At 46.7% G+C, this 18,750-nt stretch overlaps 1 pseudogene; it reads left to right on the top strand.

Annotated features, from left to right (window-relative positions):
* Nucleotides 1–18,750, top strand: part of LOC137634872 (fibrinogen C domain-containing protein 1-A-like) — a 527,818-nt pseudogene that overhangs the window by 505,107 nt on the left and 3,961 nt on the right.

Genomic DNA, 18,750 nt, shown 5'->3' on the forward strand with positions numbered 1-18,750 from the left:
CATGCATATTATATAGAGTCCTTAAAATATTTTATTTTTCCTGGTTTCCTTTCTTGGCTGGGCTATTTTCCCTAGTTGTTGAAAAAATATCTATTCCAAATTAAACAATACTTTTTTTCTTGTATGCATTCTACGAGTGTGTCATGCCAAGTAAGAAACGAGAATGACAGTCGTTCACTTTGATGATGATGTATGGTTGGTTAAAAACTAGGTCCTATTAAAATTGAATAGTGTTGCATGTTAGTGAAAGTACCTCGCTAAAATGTAATTTGCCCTAGATATGAGAATTTCACAAGTCGACATTTTTTATACACCATAACGGGGTAGATGATATCGCCAATGCCATCATATCTTTGTCCAATCACCACAGCATCACCTGTCAAGCACCCTAATGAAAGCCTTTTCCTCTTGATTTGAACCCCAGGTGTGGTGTGAGCTGGAGGATGGTGGAAGTGGACCTGCCTGGACGGTGATTCAGAGAAGAGGCTCCACGACCATGGACACTCCCCATCCTGTAGTTGATTTCTTCCGAGACTGGGCCGAGTACAAGTGGGGCTTCGGCAATCTCGAGGGAGAATATTGGCTGGGTAAGTGAGACCAAATATAAATTGAAAAGTGGGAGGAACTAGGAACTGGCGTTCAATTGTGGGCTTGGATGAAATGAGGGAGTTGGGAAGTTATATGTGAGAGAAATGTCAAATATTTAATTGAAATAGACGAAAAATTATAGAGGGCCTCAGATTCAATGTATAAGAAAAACAGGAAGACCAAATGATATGGATTATAAAATAAAACTAAAAACAACAAAAAACAGAAAGCAAAGCATGGAAAATTACTCTTGTCAGTTTGTTCACACAAACATATTTTGGGTGCCCATCTCACTATTATTTCACTCTCATTTTCCCTTCAGCATGCAAACGACTACACGTATCTCTAAAAAATCTAATTTTTTCCTCATTTTTCCCCCTGGTAGGCAACGAGTACATCCATCAGCTAACTCAGTCTGGTGACTATGAACTCAGAGTAGATCTCCAAGACTGGGCCAACGAAACCCGCTACGCTATCTACAAGCACTTTGCCCTGGGCATGGAAGACAACAACTACACGCTGAGTCTGGGAGACTATGAAGGAACTGCAGGTAAAGTAGAAGATATTTTAAGTGGGAAAATAATCTTGAATGGTTAGGTAAAGGGTGAAGGTAACTTCGAGCAGGATTTTGAAGCATTTACTGTAATGAATTTGATTACCTCGTAATTTATGAAGATAACAATTAACAGAGTAGGGTAAAGAAATTTCTAAACCTTAGGTCTTCAATGCAAAATTAAGTCCGTAAAATTCCTTCCAGGGCCTCTATTTATACAATATAACATTTACGTTTAATTTCCTGTTAATCGTATGTAGATAAATTCCTAGTTTGATTAAACACCTGCTTTTCATCAGCTGTGAATAGGAATTACAGCATATAAATTGCGTTAATGTTTTATTCCGAATTAATCGGGAATAGTCGTTTGATTGTTTTTCAATAACCTTTTAAATTAATTCTTTCTCTTTCCACCAACATTTGCGATTAATGCTAGAGGTTATAAATGTAATGCGTTGATACATTTCTTTTTAAACCTAATCACTGAAGCCTTAAGCGTGATGTAAGATTCATTTGATACGCAATTTGGATTTCCTTTTTTTTGTATGCTATAAGCTTTGAAAGAAAACTATGTATAATAATGATGACCATGCGTTTTGCACTTTGAAAACCGTGACCAATCTGCAAATACCTTTATTGAGGTATTGAAATTTATTATTACAGTAGAAATACTTTGAAAAATTTTTGACAGAAACATGACAATTGTTGTAAATGCTTTGGTTGGCAATCGTAAAATATATCAGAGCAAATCTTGCAGTTATTGACTGTTGAATAAATGGTAGAATTTTAAAGCATGCCTCATAGCTGATAAGCGAGTATAAATTTGCTACGAGATTGAAGAGTTGGCATTAAAAATTAAGTATTGCGAGTTTTTATAATTGAACAAGATATTAAGTTTTACTGTGTATATAAAATACCATATCGGTATTAATTCAATGAGAGTCGGTGATAAATTTACACGTGTGGTTGAGATCTTATCAGTAATTGCTTGATTTTTAGATAATCGACATTATTATGTAATAACTATTATTCAGAGCTTATATTTAGGTTCTTATAAACAACCTTTTAAGCATATATATAATTTTTAGTCTGCTTCTTTACATTCATTCCCAGTTCCTTTCTTGTATCTCGCTATTCAGTCTATCAACTTTTTACTTCATTGTGTAACAGCTGCCCCACTCCGTATCTTTTCGATTCAAAATGGCCTCACCCGGCCCAGCACCAGGCCATAACCCCATTCTGTAAATCGAATAATATCAAATCAGTATTAACAAGTCAAATTTTTGGTTTCACAAACCATGATTTTTGTTCCCAACATGTGTGAATTTGATGATTGTAAAATAGTTGCAGGTTATTTTAAAAGTATACTTGGGAAAGGATTCAGCGTCAGAATCATAGTAATTTTTTTAGGAGTTTCGCAAGTTTTCTTTATAATTTTCTAAGATCTGTTTATAAGGATTACCATATAAAACTGATAGTCATAGATTTATCACTGAACATTTAAAGGAATACAAATCACCGTGCAACATTAAAAAAAAATAACTTTTCAAGTTTAGTTTATCCAATTAAAACGTTTAATTAGATATACAGTAGCTTCGTATAATTTTGCCTTTTTCTATCATACGTTTTGTAATCGTCCTTCGGTCATTTTTTCTTCTCATAGAATTGCTTCTGCCTCCTTGAGTTAATATGTTTATGAGCAACAACAAATAAAAACTATAAATTAACGTTGGACGTTGCTAAGCCGATTTTCACATCCTTTCCATTCCTATAACTTTCGTCGTGAATAATACCCACGCCTGAAAAATATCCAAATGATAATACCAAATCTTATGCAGAATGCAAACGTGAATCATGATTTATGATCAACCATAAATCTCTGAAACAGTGGGAGGTACAGTATGGGAATGACATAAACATTCTCCGAATTTAAGTTTATGAAGTCTCAAATATAACCCTTTATTTTTTTTATTGCAAATTTTTATTATGATTTTACTTTGAGTTTGATAGCATTTAGTTATAAAGAATGTACCTAAAGACTATAACCACATTTAAGGTATCTTCTAATAAATAATATTTTTGTCACACATTTTCGTAACATCAAACCTTTATTGAACGCCTTTCACTTCGTTTATTTTAATTACTTTTTACAAATTAATTTTAGCTTCGTAAATGAGCCTTGCATCACATGACTATCTTGTGAGTTAATCCCATCACTAAACGGGTCCTAGACTCCTTTTGTGCGACTCAATGTTCCTCCACCAGACTCCTTCGACCATTCTTGTCTCTTGCTCTTTCAGTGAGATTTAGCTCTAGTTTTGTCAGAATAGATGTACACCAAAACGTCAGCCGGGCAAACCCAACCCCCCTTGCGGTGTGCAAGCACAGGAGTGGCCTCCCCAATGAATAGCTTAAACTCTCGGCGTCAATGACCTTCGATGTCAGGGTGCCAGAGAACTTCAAATCATTCATTCATGGTCCTGGGCGGGGATCGATCTGCTGCCATGCGAAAGCTTGGCGAACACGTTACCACTGTACTGGCCAAGAGGCTTTTCCTTCATAGTTCTTGTACTAATTTATGTGAATTTTTAAGTTCCACATTCCGTCACTTTGGTAGTTAGTTCCTCATCCATAAAGTCCGATGTCCTACACGCGTTCCCTGTAAAGGAGTAAAATCTTTTAAATATTTGGTATTTAACAATTAGGTTACTTCAATATGTGAATAACCTCAGTGAATTTTCATATTTAACAATTAAAAAATTTTTTTTTTTTTTTTTTTTTACTTTAAAGCTTTGTTCTAGTTGGAGTAACACCCTCATGTGTTTTGTTCAACTATATATTTAATTAGTGACAAAATGTCCTTGAGGAAAATAATAATTGAATTTTTGTCACGTGACAAGTGTGGGCATTAAGATGCATGTTGTTGTTGTTTCAGATTGCCTTACCCTTACGGCCAGGCACGGGCTCTTGCACACTTGCAGGTTGTGTGTGTGTGTGTGTGTTTTTTTTAAGTGATTTAGGATAGGGGATAATCTGCAGCTTATATTTGTAGGTGGTCTGGTATAAGGATGTGGGCAAGGATAATCAGCATCTTTTATTTGTAGGTGGTTTGGAATAATATGTGGTTTCAGGATAATCGGCAGCTTTTATTCATTGTCAAGTAGCTTTTCTTATTTGTAGAGGAGCCCCAGCCTCTTTTAGGTCAGAGGAAAAGAAAGAAGGTGACGGAGGGGAGGAGGCATCCTCCCCAAAAGAGCCCACTGGGTCCCGTCGTTCAGTTGGAGAGAAAGAGGTACAGCAGTAAGTCCAGATGAGTAGAAGGGCTTGGGAAGGAGGAGTTGGGAAAGGTTTAGTTTGAGATATTGGTATAGAAGGAGTAAAAAAAAACTGTCTTAGTAGCTTGAGCTTTAAAGTTTTTATAGGATGAGAGGTAGTACGAAGTTTCAGCTTTAGTAGAAGAGAGCTGAAAAGGAAAAACTGGTTGCAGATATGAGTGGTAGAGAAAGGGTGGAATAAACATTTCTGGACCTGAAAATACTAGAACAAAAATAAAATTTTAATAATTTGTTACAGTCATTGAGACGTCTACATGCTCTCAGATTTAATGTTTAGTTAGGAGGGAGTCCTGAACTTCTATAAAGAGAAAAGAAATTTTAAGTGAAAGATGAGCTAAAAGAGGTTAAGCATGATTCAAAGTTTGGTTACTTAAGTTTCAAACTGGTGCTGGTATTATGTTATCGGGGGGGGGGGGGTGTTAGCTGCAGAGAAAGGCTGAGAATGGATCAATATTGGCAATAATGTGTTTTATGCTTGTTGTCGCACTTACAGACGGAAATGTTGGAGTTGAAATCCTGTCTTAGAAAGTCTGTTTCTGGACAATTCAATTTGTAGTGTGTTCAGAGATCTGTCAGTTGCTGACATTTGCTGCAGGGTCTTAACGGTCTCTGTTGTGCTGCTTGGTCCTCGTCGTTATTGATGATGATGATTTGCAAGTGGCACAGATATCCCAGTTGCAGTCTGCAAATAATAACTGCAACTTGGCGGGGAATTTTCCTTGCAAGAGGATATGGGCTTAGGCTGGTTGCTTCGATGTACAATTTGGCTGATCTGGGACCATCAAGGAAGGCTCGCCTTACTTCACTAGTCTTTTGCATGATGCAAAAGGCTGACATTAGATTCTTGATGGTTTTCAGCGAGGGTTGATGTGTGATACTGATTGTCTGGCACATTAGGGCAGACTTGGCTAGGTGATCGGCCTCGTCATTGTCAAAGATTCCAGGGTGACTTGCAATCCAATTCAGCATTATCAGCCTGTTGTCACTTTGGTGAGCTAAAGGCTAGATACTGTATTGCTGTGATTAGGTAGACATTTTCAGTGGGTTCTTTGTTATTGAGAGCCAGAATGGCTCCTTTCGAATCCGTGTGGATTGTTGTATTTCCTCCAGGTAGACTGGCCGAGTGTTCTAGGGCTTGGGCAGACTGGCCAGGTGTTCTAGGGCTTGGGCAGACTGGCCGAGTGTTCTAGGGCTGGGGCAGACTGGCCGAGTGTTCTAGGGCTGGGGCAGACTGGCCGAGTGTTCTAGGGCTGGGGCAGACTGGCCGAGTGTTCTAGGGCTGGGGCAGACTGGCCGAGTGTTCTAGGGCTGGGGCAGACTGGCCGAGTGTTCTAGGGCTGGGGCAGACTGGCCGAGTGTTCTAGGGCTTTGGCAATCACTACCAGCTCGGTTTGCAGGGTGGAGGCGTGATTGGAAAGCTTCCAGTTTTCTCTATACCCCGAGGGAGAAAAGACTGTTGCTGCTGCTGTTGCTACAGGAATATCTCGATCAAGTGATGTATCAGTATAGTAGATGTTGGGGGCTGAGGTGTTGCTAAATGCATTTCTGGCTGGTGCTGTGAGTTGTTCTGGCACACAGAGCTTTGCTTGCTGCTAGGAGGATGGTAAAGTTGTACTGGATGGGGTCCGGTGACCACGGGGCCGGAGTGATGTAGCCATCGTGCTTCCGTTGCCCCTTTGTCTTGTAGGCTTTATTTTGCATTTGCTCTCTTCTAAGCATATCCAGCAGTTTCTGTGTGTATGTCTTTGGAGAATCAATCTCCTCTGCCAAGGGGAGGAGTCTTATTAGTCTGTTGTTCAGAGTGCAATCTCTCTGCTTTGATTGACTTGAATATGATGTTGCAATTTCTGATGTTGAGCCTAGCTGAAAGGGAAATTAGATTAGTTTCGGCTCGTAACGAACAAAGTCTGCTCCATATTGAAGAGCCGCTGATGAGTCTCATGGCATTGTTTTGTACCACTTCTAGAGAGGCTTTTTGAGTTTTGCTCAGCAAGGTGAGTGTAGGTGTTGTATGGTCGATGTGGATCGAATTGCTCTGATCTAAAACAGATTTAGGAGGCTGTTTGATACTTCTTGTTTGAGGGAGGACATTCGTTTTACGGCTGAGAAGGGAATTATTTTTCTATCTGAAGTGGGTTACTTCGTTGTTAGGTGATAGTTTTGAATATGATTACTCCTAGATACATGAATTGTTTCCCATTCTATGTTTTCGCCCATGAGGGTGAAATTCGGAGGGTCTTCTGGGTATTTGATGGCCGTAGCTTTGGTCTTGTTGGTGTTGATTTTTAGGCCCAGGTCTTTGCATTTGGCTTGGATCATGTCCAGTGCCTTCTGGGTGGTTTTGCACGAGTGTGCTTTCTGTGGGCAGATAATACATATGTCATCGGCGTATACAAAGACCTCCACTCCGTTTTGGAGGTCTTGAGTGGCAAAATTCTTCATAAGTAATTTGAAAAGGGGAGCTGAATTCGGAGGTTTATCCTTGGAAGGTGACTCTGGCTTCTCGGTTCTGTGTGTAATTCAGAGTCCAAGCCAGTAGGTGTCCTTTCCCTTTTCTCTAAGAGTGTGAAGAGGATTGCTAGGGAGCTGGCTAGCTCAAAGGCTTTCTCAAGGTCAAGAAAGATTAAAAAGGTTTTATTGTCGTTGGTTTGTTGTGAGGACATCAGTTTTACATTCTTGAGTGCCTATGCCTAGTCTGTAGGCATAAAGGCGAGGATGTAGTGGGCCTATTTTCCATAAGAGTCTGCTGTGTAGCATTCGTTCAGTGACTTAATCGGTGCAGCTGATTAAAGCTATGGGTCAGTAAGCATCTGGTTCTTTGGGTTTTGGGATGGGTTTCGTGTCTTGTTGGTTCCATTTTATTGGTTGGAGTCTTTCAGTGTGTGTTATGTTGATTAAGTGCGAATACACCAATTTTGCAGGACTTCCCATATTCCTTAACATACTGTAAGTGATTAGGTCGGCTCCAGGGGCAGTGTCACTTCTGCCTTTTGCGAGAGCTGTGGTGAGACCTTTCATGGTGTAGGGGTTGTCGGTGTCATCTGTCACGTTGCAGCCTGCTTCAATAATGTTGTTCATGATTGCTGCCATAGTTTTTTGTCTATTTATGGTTTGCAGAGGTAAATTTGTGCTTTTGGCTCGGTCAGCAAAGTTATTTGCAATTCTACAGTATTTGCTTCTGCTAATGGGTCTGGGTAGGTGACTCGGGGTGTGCTGTTTTTTCCAGATATTTTATTAAATTAGCACCATATCTTTGCTAGATATGTGTTGTTGATTTCGTGACACCATGAGTACCATTTGTCTATTTTCACTTCGTGTTACTTGTAAGGAATGTTTAGTGATTTCAACGAGTAGAGTATGAAGTTCATCAGTTCTGTGTCTTGGAAAGAGCTTTCTGGTTCGGTTGATTCTGGCATTAATCTCCTTGATGCGGCTATTGTAATACCAGGCATCTGCATGCTTTGTTCCTGAATACTTTTTCTGATGCATAGATATACTGGCGGCACGATTGAGCAGTTTGTTGAAAATCCAGTGTTAGGATGGAGATGTCATTGTGAGGGATCTTTATATATTCACGAGCCCATTCCATCATAGATTGCTCGAATCTTACCCAGTTTGCAAAGTCGGGGTTCCACCTTTTTGAGGGTGGAGGAGCATTGGGTTATTTCATAAGTTTGAGGTCAATTTCTATTGCAAAATGATCACTTGTTAGCACAGGTTGCAGTAGCCATCTAACACCCCTTTGGATGGTTCTTGACAGGAAGGTGAGGTCTAAACGACCATCCCTTAGATGGGTTGATTCTGACACATTATTCAGCAATGTTACGTCTTGATATTCTTGCTGGAGGATGTGCAGATATCGGCCCTGGTTTGTTGCCATTATTGAGTTCAGGAATGGGTGATGGGCGTTAAAATCCCCTGCAATGATTGTATCATCCTCAGAGGCGGAGGCAAAGAGCCCCTCTGCATTGATGCTTTTGTTTGGAGACTAAAACATTGTGGAATGTGAGAATTGTGGCTACCAGAGACACTTGAACACCGAGTATCTTTGTTTCTGTCCCAACGTCGATGCTTTGTACTCTTTTTGAGGGGATGCTATTCTTTATGAGAGTAGTTTATCCCCTCGTTGTTGAAGTTATATATGTGGTATACACGTTGTATCCTCGAAAAGAGAAGGGTGGGTTATCACTTAATAAGGTCACCTGCAGCACAATAATGTCAGGAGATTGCACAAATGTTTGGGATTGTAGGAAGGCGAACTTTAGTCTGAGTCTGGAGACGTTCCATTGGAGCACTTCCATTTTAGTGTTGTTGAGAGTAACTTCATTCGTGTGTTTGTATTAGGATCGTTCACTAGGGGCACTATGAAGAGACTAGGGTACTGAGTTCTTGGTGGCAGCACTGTTGGAGACAAAATTGTCTAAGGCGGCATTCTATGGGCATTAAAAAAGTTACTATGTTAGATATTGCAGCAATAAAGGCACCCATGGGGCAAATGATTGGGTCTAGGTCATTCCAATCAGTGGGGGGTGGAAACGCACGAGGCACTTCTGGCAGTTGATCTAGGGAAGCTGGGAAAATCCCGTAAGGAGTTAGTGATGACGGGTGTGGGTTATTTATGAGGAGGATTGTGGTCAGGTTTGATCAGAAGGGGTGACAGGGATAGAGAGAGAGGTTGGTCTTGATGGAGGAATAGTGTGGGAGGGGGGCCTCATTGTGACTTTGGAATAAGTTTGGGCGGGTGTTGAGGTTTAGGACATGTAGGAGAGGAAAGTTCATGAATAGCAGGTCGGGTGGGAGAAGGATTAGGCTGAGGGAGGTGTGATTGGTTGGAGGCTGTTGGGTTCGACGTGGCTGTGGGTTGTAATGGCGGTCTACTCCTTGAAGGTTGGCAATGCGTTGGAGACTTACCGGGCATCTCTTCTGTCAAGCGTGGTGAGGTCCTCGGCAGTTGGGGCACTTGTCGACAGTGTTTTGTCCCGCCTTGAATCTGGAGATGCAGTGGTAGGTGGGATGTTGTCTGCTGCTATAGGCTGCACAGACCTCCGGGCCTATGCAGCGGCTCCTGTGGTGTCTGAACTTCTAACACCTAAAGCATCAGGGGTTCTGGGAAGTATTCCTTTATGTGAAAGGTTCCCTAGTAACCAAAGGAGATATGTGGAGATCATAGTCCCTTTTAGACGGCTTCAGGTTTGTTGGATGATCTCCCAAATTTCTCCTCGCATCGCTTGGATGATAGGATGGATGGGTGTTTCAGTACTGGTTCCAGAGGTAAGTCGAGGTCATAGTTGATGATAATGGTTGTCAACTTCTACGTTGGGGTTGAAGTACTGGACATTGTCCTATTGCACAAGGAAGTCAGAGGTCTCCTTATCCAGTGCAGAGATGACTAAGTCGTTCTCGGCGGTTGGATCTTATTGTCATCTTAAGTTGAGGATGTTTGGCTTCCATTGTGGCTATGGCAGCATAGGAGGTCGTGTTAGGGCCAGGTGTGAGCCTGAATCTGTCGGGCTGGTTTGAGGTGTTGTTGGTGGTCTCTGGTAGAGGTGGTTGCTGGGCTGGATAGCTGATGGGGTCGTTGCCTTCATCTGCTACTTCTTCGTTGTTCTCGGTGTCTTCTTCCACTTGGTTGTTGCTCTTTGGGGTCTTGTTGTCGGCAGGTGTTTCCTGCATGTGTTCCATGTCTGGTTGGGTGGACATGGTAGGTAGTTTCCTATTGTGCCATCGTAAAGTGAGGCATCTAGTTTTGCTTTTCTTTCCTTTCTCCACTCGAGTTCAAGGGGAGTCGGAAAGGATGGAGGGGGACAAGCCCCTGGCTGCCATCGCAAACTCACGATGGTAGCTGACAGCTGATCATCGAACTAGTAGGTGTGTGTGTCCTTGACGTCTCAATAACACTAGCAAGTGTGCTATTTGCGCAGTTCAAAATTCGCTAATTTCAAACAAGCTGAAAACTCGTTGTGGACTTTAAACACACCCTTACGCTCTCAATGTCAAAGAAAGAGTGCACCAAAACATTGTATGACAAAATAAATCTCTTATTGAATTAAATTTTGAAACTGCTTTCACTCTTTTTCGTACAAGGCCGTAGGCTTCATCGTCTGTGACCGTAATCTTTGGCAATTCCTGGCTTTCATTAAACTATTTTTTATCATATATTTAACATTATATAAACTTTGAAGTCACTTTCCTTAGATATAGAACAATTCTAATCACTTTACATGGAAAATATAGAACAATTCTAATCACTTTACATGGAAAACTTTGTTCCGCTTTATTTTCAAATTACAAAGTTTAAACAAATATTTGTCGTTTTCTCAGCATGAGTCCGTTTTTTTTTTACCCATTTCGATAATCATTGCAATCCACTTTTGATACAATTGGAAATGGTGTTAGTAACACATTGTTAACAGATTCGAACACCAATCTTGGTATATGTTCTGCAAAGGTTAACGAAGAGGATAGAATATAAATGTAAGAGGATTTAATTACCTTTATAATATCTGTATTAAAAAAGATATATTCCCTAATTACTAAACAATATATTTACTGTTTCTGGAGTGTGGAGAAAATGGCCCAATTACTTTACAGCTGTTTTGAATGTTTTATGAAAAACAATTTTATACAAATCACAGTAGCATCCAAAACTGTATCAAAAGTAAGAAAACTTTAATATTGTTCCTCTTAATAATTACAATTATCACAGGTTTCACTCTATTGCTTTGAAGTGTCAGAGAATGTTAATTCCAACCAGAACTATCATATCCAAAGGATGAATAGCTTACTTCTGTAATCTATATGGGTATTAGTGGTCACAAAAAGGTCGTTTAAGTGATTGCGTTTAATTAGTTTCTGTAAACTCGATTGTAAGTAAAATACAACTTCCGGAAGGGTAATGTAATAATATAGAAATTTTACAGAACCTAAACAAAAAGCGTGACATTTCGTAGATTGGATGCGCTTTGATGTAAAATCACAAATTTTAAGTAATTTGTATTTTTCCTAACAGTACTTACCTCGAACTACTTTCTTAGGAGTATCTGGGATCTCCTCCCAACCGACCAGAATTTTGTGTAATTTACCCTACTCCCGTTTTCTATGCGGGGGAACCTCTGGCAGAGTGATACTCGCCATGAGGCGACCCGGGGTCAGAGAGCGTGCTCGTTCAGGTCTTGATCACCAGTAAGTTTTGGTAGAAGGTTTCTAGGAAGTCCTGTAAGGCACTCGGGGCAGGATGGGCGGGCCATAACCCGAAAGTAGTTCGAGGTAAGTACTGTTAGGAAAAATACAAATTACTTAAAATTTGTGATTTGTTCCAACACGGAGTAATTACCTCGAACTACTTTCTTAGGAGACTTATACCTTTGGAGGTGGGAGTGGCCTTCTGGACCTAGAAACTGTTGACGCAAGGAAAAAAGGGAGCCTAGATAGGAGGCTAGGTTCTGCTGACCCAAGAGAAAATAGGGAAAACTACGCAAAAAACTATCTTAGTGTCTAAGTAACTCACCTCTGCAAAAATCCTTGGGGACGTATTCTTCACTGACAGTGTGTCCCATGACAGGGGAAGGATTCAAGGGTCATGTAGGGGAAGGTGATAGGGGGGAAAAGGGTAAGGAAGGAACCTGTGTCTTTTGGACTTACCGCCCGCGGCTTCCCCGGGGCTACACCTTAAATCTTTTGGAGCGCGGAAATGACGGGACCGAGCGAGAACCTGTCCAAGGATTTCCTCGAACAATCCTTTAGGTAATGAGCCATAAAGGTAGATTGTCTTGACCATGTACCTGCTCTCAGGATCTGGCCCACTGCCATGTTCCTTTCAAAGGCCAACGAAGTACTCAGGCCTCTAATGTCGTGGGGTCTAGGCTTTCCCGGAAGAGAGACCCCTGAGCTGTTGTAGGCTCTCATGATCACCTGTCGCAGCCAGAAGGAGATCGTATTCTTGGAGACCGGCTTCTTCACCAGTCCCGAGGAGACGAACAGGCTCTTGGTCTCAGGGCGAAGTTTGGCTGTCCTCTCTAGGTACTTCCGTACTGCCCTGACAGGGCACAGTAGCAAGTCCCTCGGGTTGTCCGACCGTAGGATAGCTGGCACTGAGAACCCCTCAAACCGCTGGATTCTGAGTCTTGGTTACAAAGGCGGGTAAGAACCTGAAGGTAGATTCCCGCCAGCCCTTCGAGTGTGAGACCTCGTAAGACAGACCATGAATCTCACTCACTCTTTTGGACGATGCAAGGGCTAACAGAAAGACCGTCTTGAGGGTAATCTCCTTGTCTAGAATGTCCTTGAGCGGCTCAAAGGGAGGTTCCGAAAGCATCTTCAGTACCCTAGCCACATCCCACTGGGGCACTCTAGCGGCCTGGGGGGAACACGATTGCTCGAAGCTCTTGATGAGCATCGAGATATGTCTGGAAGAACCTAGGTCGATGCCCTTTAGGAGGAAGATTTGGCCCAACGCCGCCTGGACTCCCTTAATGGCTGGGATGGACGTGCCCACTTCGTCCCTGAGATAGACTAGGAAGTCTGCTATCTCATGAATGGAGGCCCCTAACGGCCTGATGTTCTTCGAGGAGCACCACTTTGTAAAGGTAGCCCACTTCGCCTGGTATACCGCGACTGACAAACGTCTTAGGTAACCTGACATCCTTGCTGCGGTCTTCGACGAATATCCTTCCTTCCTTAGGAGACGCTCGATAACCTCCATGCTTGGGGGGTTTTCGTGGAACCTTTGGAAATGAGGCTGCAGGAGAAGGTCTGGCCTGTCCGGAAGCGGCCAAGGTGGAAGGCATGCCAGTTCCTTTAGGTCTGCGAACCATTCTGTCTCCGGCCACCAGGGCGCTACCAAAGTCATCCACAGGTTGTCCGCCCGTCTCACCCTGTTGAGGACTTGTCTGAGCATCCCGAAAGGGGGGAAGGCGTAAGTGTCGAGGTTGTCCCAAGGGTGCTGGAAGGCGTCCTTGAACGCTGCTGTTGGATCTGGCACAGAACAGAACAGAACACGGGGAGCTGTGCATTCAGTCTCGTGGCGAAGAGGTCTATCACCGGAGAGCCCCACTTCAGGATAAGGGTCTTGGCCACTTCTGGGTGTAGAGACCACTCGGAACCTACCACTTGGCCCATCCTGCTGAGACCGTCGGCTAGGACGTTCTTCTTTCCTGGAATGAATCTGGCTATGACCTTGATCTGCTCCTCCTTTGCCCATTCCAGGAGCTCCGTTGTGAGATTGCACAGCTCTCTCGACTTCAGACCTCCCTGCTTTTTCACGTAGGCCACCACCGTGGCATTGTCGCACATCAGAGCCACGGTGTTTCCTCGGAGTAGATGGACGAACTCCCGGCATGCCCTTTGTACGGCCATCAGCTCTAGCACGTTTATGTGCAGGTTCGTCTCCTCGACTTCCTATTTTCCTTTTGCTGTTTTGTCGAGAAGATGGGCACCCCAACCCTCCTTGGATGCGTCCGTGAACAGGAGCATCTCCGGAGGGTCGGCCGCGAAGGGCATTCCCTTGAAGGTGTTCGTTCTGACGAGCCACCACCCTAGAACTTCCTTCGTCCCCGGGGACACCGGGACTATCTTGTGCGGGGAGTCCCCCTGGTTCCAGAGCTCCTTCAGGTTCCACTGCACGCTCCTGAGCTTGAGCCTCCCATGGGGGACTACCTTCTCCGACACGAGGTGGCCTATCAGTCTTTGCCAGTCATTGGCTCTCCTGGGCTGGCCCGACAGGAAGGGTCGTAGTATCTGCTCTAGGTTGTCCAGTCTCTCCGCGGAGGGGAAGGCTCTCGCCAACCGAGAGTCTAGGACCATCCCTAGGTAGGTCATCCTGGTGGAGGGTATCAGCTGAGACTTCTCCAGGTTGATGATGATACCCAAGACGTTGCAGAACTGTAGAAGCTTCGCGCCTTGCTCCTTCAGTGCTTCCTCTGGGGCTGAAAGCAACCACCAGTTGTCTAGGTACCGAATCAGGCGGATGCCCTGTTCGTGTACCCAGGCTGAAACCATTGCAAAGACCCACGTGAAGACCTGAGGAGCTGTCGACAGTCCGAAGCAGAGGGTTCTGAACTGCAACGTCTTGGTACCCCCATTTTACCTTTAGGTACTTCCTGCTGGAGGGGTGGACAGGGATCTGGAAGTAGGCGTCCTTGAGGTCTATGGACATCATGAAGTCCTCCTCCCTCAAGGCCGCTAGGACCGACTTCGGGGTGTCCATCTTGAAGTCGGTCTTGCACACGAATTTGAGGGCTGAGAGGTCTATGACCAGTCTCCAGCCCCCTGTCGCTTTCTCCACCAGGAAGAGCCTGCTGTAGAACCCCGGACCTGGGTTCTTGACTGGTTCTACTGCCCCTTTCGCCAGCATTGCCGAAACCTCCTCCTCCAACGCTGCTATTCTCAAGGGGTCCTTGGGTGCTAACCACTCCGCTTGTTGATCTGAGATCGGAGGAGGCGGGTCCGCTAGGAAGGGCAACCTGTATCCTTCCTTTAGTACCGCTACGGTCCACGGATCCGCTCCGTGGTCCCGCCATGCTTGCCAAGATTGTTTGAGGCACCCCCCCCACCTGAGGCTTCGGCAGGAGTAAGGGGCCTCCCCTCCTACCTCCTTCGGGAGGCGCGGCCGGAGCGTCCCCTCCTGGAGCTCGAGTAGGACGGTCTGAAGGCTGTCTGCGGGGTCGAAATGCCCCTACAGGAGGGCTGCGAAGACTGGTGCCAGGACGCTGCCGGGGCATCCCTTCTGGGCAGGTTCGTCTCCTCGACTTCCTATTTTCCTTTTGCTGTTTTGTCGAGAAGATGGGCACCCCAACCCTCCTTGGATGCGTCCGTGAACAGGAGCATCTCCGGAGGGTCGGCCGCGAAGGGCATTCCCTTGAAGGTGTTCGTTCTGACGAGCCACCACCCTAGAACTTCCTTCGTCCCCGGGGACACCGGGACTATCTTGTGCGGGGAGTCCCCCTGGTTCCAGAGCTCCTTCAGGTTCCACTGCACGCTCCTGAGCTTGAGCCTCCCATGGGGGACTACCTTCTCCGACACGAGGTGGCCTATCAGTCTTTGCCAGTCATTGGCTCTCCTGGGCTGGCCCGACAGGAAGGGTCGTAGTATCTGCTCTAGGTTGTCCAGTCTCTCCGCGGAGGGGAAGGCTCTCGCCAACCGAGAGTCTAGGACCATCCCTAGGTAGGTCATCCTGGTGGAGGGTATCAGCTGAGACTTCTCCAGGTTGATGATGATACCCAAGACGTTGCAGAACTGTAGAAGCTTCGCGCCTTGCTCCTTCAGTGCTTCCTCTGGGGCTGAAAGCAACCACCAGTTGTCTAGGTACCGAATCAGGCGGATGCCCTGTTCGTGTACCCAGGCTGAAACCATTGCAAAGACCCACGTGAAGACCTGAGGAGCTGTCGACAGTCCGAAGCAGAGGGTTCTGAACTGCAACGTCTTGGTACCCCATTTTACCTTTAGGTACTTCCTGCTGGAGGGGTGGACAGGGATCTGGAAGTAGGCGTCCTTGAGGTCTATGGACATCATGAAGTCCTCCTCCCTCAAGGCCGCTAGGACCGACTTCGGGGTGTCCATCTTGAAGTCGGTCTTGCACACGAATTTGAGGGCTGAGAGGTCTATGACCAGTCTCCAGCCCCCTGTCGCTTTCTCCACCAGGAAGAGCCTGCTGTAGAACCCCGGACCTGGGTTCTTGACTGGTTCTACTGCCCCTTTCGCCAGCATTGCCGAAACCTCCTCCTCCAACGCTGCTATTCTCAAGGGGTCCTTGGGTGCTAACCACTCCGCTTGTTGATCTGAGATCGGAGGAGGCGGGTCCGCTAGGAAGGGCAACCTGTATCCTTCCTTTAGTACCGCTACGGTCCACGGATCCGCTCCGTGGTCCCGCCATGCTTGCCAAGATTGTTTGAGGCACCCCCCCCACCTGAGGCTTCGGCAGGAGTAAGGGGCCTCCCCTCCTACCTCCTTCGGGAGGCGCGGCCGGAGCGTCCCCTCCTGGAGCTCGAGTAGGACGGTCTGAAGGCTGTCTGCGGGGTCGAAATGCCCCTACAGGAGGGCTGCGAAGACTGGTGCCAGGACGCTGCCGGGGCATCCCTTCTGGGCTGGTTCGGCGAGGCGCGGGAGGGGCGAGAGACGTCCGAAGAGGGTCTCCTATGTGCAGGCCTTCTTGCTGGAGGGGGTCTGAGCTCTCCCGCATCCTGCAGTTTCCTGACCCTCTCCACCGTCTCCTCCACCACCTTTAGGAGGAACACTGACTCTCCCCACAGGGGTAAGTTCCTCAGGGCTCTCGCTTCCCTGTCTGGAAGTCTCCTGACGAGCTTACTAAGCACCATATCCCTCTTTCGCAGGACCTAGTTGGCTGCCTGCGAGAGGGACTGGTACGACAGGAACTTGAGGGCCTTGCCCCCCGAGCTAATTAGTTCCTTTAGCAAGGTCTGGTTCTCGGGAACGGCGAGGCCTGAAAACCCACTAGCGTGCAGGCCCACCAGTCTAGCCATGACGAAACGTAGACCAAGTCCAGGGCCATATCCTCCTTCATGGAGGTCTCCGTCGGAGAGAAGCAAACTGGGGCGGAGGATGCCCTATCTTCAGAGGCCCCCTGGCTTAGGATGGCAATTGTTGGTTCCACCGTACAGGGACCTGCGCGGCAGCCTTCTGGAAGATAGAAACGCTTCAGATTCTTGAGTCCCTGGAGGAGTTTGGAGGCGCTCTGACTCTTGGGGGCTTCTGCATGGCTGGCTATGACCTTATTGATGTGCTCCATGCCCAGCCTAACATCTCTCGCCAGGGGAAGAGCCAGCAAGGGCCTCTGCTGTACATGGGTCTCCACCAACCTGCTAAGGCCAGAGAGCCAGTCTTCATCCATCGAGGGCTTCGGCTTGTCTAGCCTGTGATGACGCCTGATGAGGGCTAGGACTTTCCTATAAGCGGAGACCTCGTCCGTTGAGTATTCACCGCCATCCACGAGGCCCTCCGCCGACTGGTCCTCAGCCTGAGAAGGTACACCTAAGACGGAGGGCTCCGCTTGAGGTGGAGGCATCTTCCTGTCGTGGTATGTCTTCGGCGGTTCGGGTCGGAGAACAGGCATCGCCGCTGGAACGGAGGTCTCCGTCCTGGACCTGTCTCTTCCTGCGGAGGTCCAAGTTGCTGCAGGCTTCCCCGTGGTCACTGGCTGTTTCTCATGTTCCGAACGGGCTGCTGAAGTCCTGGAAGCCGGGACACGGCTGCCAGGCCGAAGGGGCAACTCTCTCCGCTGGGCAGATGGAGTTGGAACCTTCGCGGACTTATGCCTGTCGACCAAGGCCTGAAGCGAGGACTTCCGTCGATACTCAGACCTGCTGTAGGGGACGTACCTCGAGGAAGGAGAACGAGCCCTCTGGAGCCAGCCAGAGGTACTCGGGGCTGCTGAAGTTCCTAGGAGGTGGCTGCGTGGGATGGTGACTTGCACCCATTCCTCTCTAGAAGAGTGACTTCTCCTGTGTTTCCTTCTGGGGGATCTTGAGTGCCTCCTGGCGTGGCGAGATCTGGAACGGGAACAGGAACGGGACCTCCTTCTGCGGGACCTCTCTCGTCTCCTCTTCGGCTCCCTCAGATCTTTGTCCTCCGAGGAGAAAGAGTAAGACTCGAAGGAGGAGACCGAAGATCTGTAGGAACGTGCTGAGCGGTCTGAGCGGTCCGGTCCGCTGGTGAAGAAGGCTCAAGGAAGACGGGAGGGAGCGTTGCTGAAGGCGCTGGGGGAGAGCAAGGCACTTTCCAGCGGGGAAACCACGTATCGAATTCCTCCTCCAGTCTCATGGGCGACCTGAAGGGTGTCCTCGGCGGTGCCCACGCGAGGGGGTGTCCGACGACGGCGAATCATCCTTCTCGGCGTCTCCCCCAGCTGCAGACGTACCTGAAATGCAGGCCCAAGAAGCGGGGGAAGAGGCTGAAGCGGCCTTTCCCCACATAGGATCGTCGGAAGAGACGGGCCCTGCTGGCACCAGGACCGCGTCCCCCGAACACACTCCCGTCCCTCCCTCAGGCCCCCCACTTGCCCGAACCGACATACCATCCCCACTAACAGGCATCACAGACTCCTTGGGAAGGGCAATGGGCCGCTTCCCCGCAACGGACTTACCTCGTCCCCTACTCTGGGTAGGGGAAGGCGGCAGGGAAGCTCTATCCGAAGAGCCATCGGGCGAAGCAAGCGGCGAGGAGATGCTCAACTTCTTAGGCGACCTCTTGGAAACCTTCTTCTTCTTGGTGCCGTAGCGCAACCACTGAACCTCATTCCAGGACTCACACTCCGGACACGTG

Source organism: Palaemon carinicauda, chromosome 45 (assembly GCF_036898095.1).
Source record: "Palaemon carinicauda isolate YSFRI2023 chromosome 45, ASM3689809v2, whole genome shotgun sequence".
Lineage (NCBI taxonomy): Eukaryota > Metazoa > Arthropoda > Malacostraca > Decapoda > Palaemonidae > Palaemon > Palaemon carinicauda.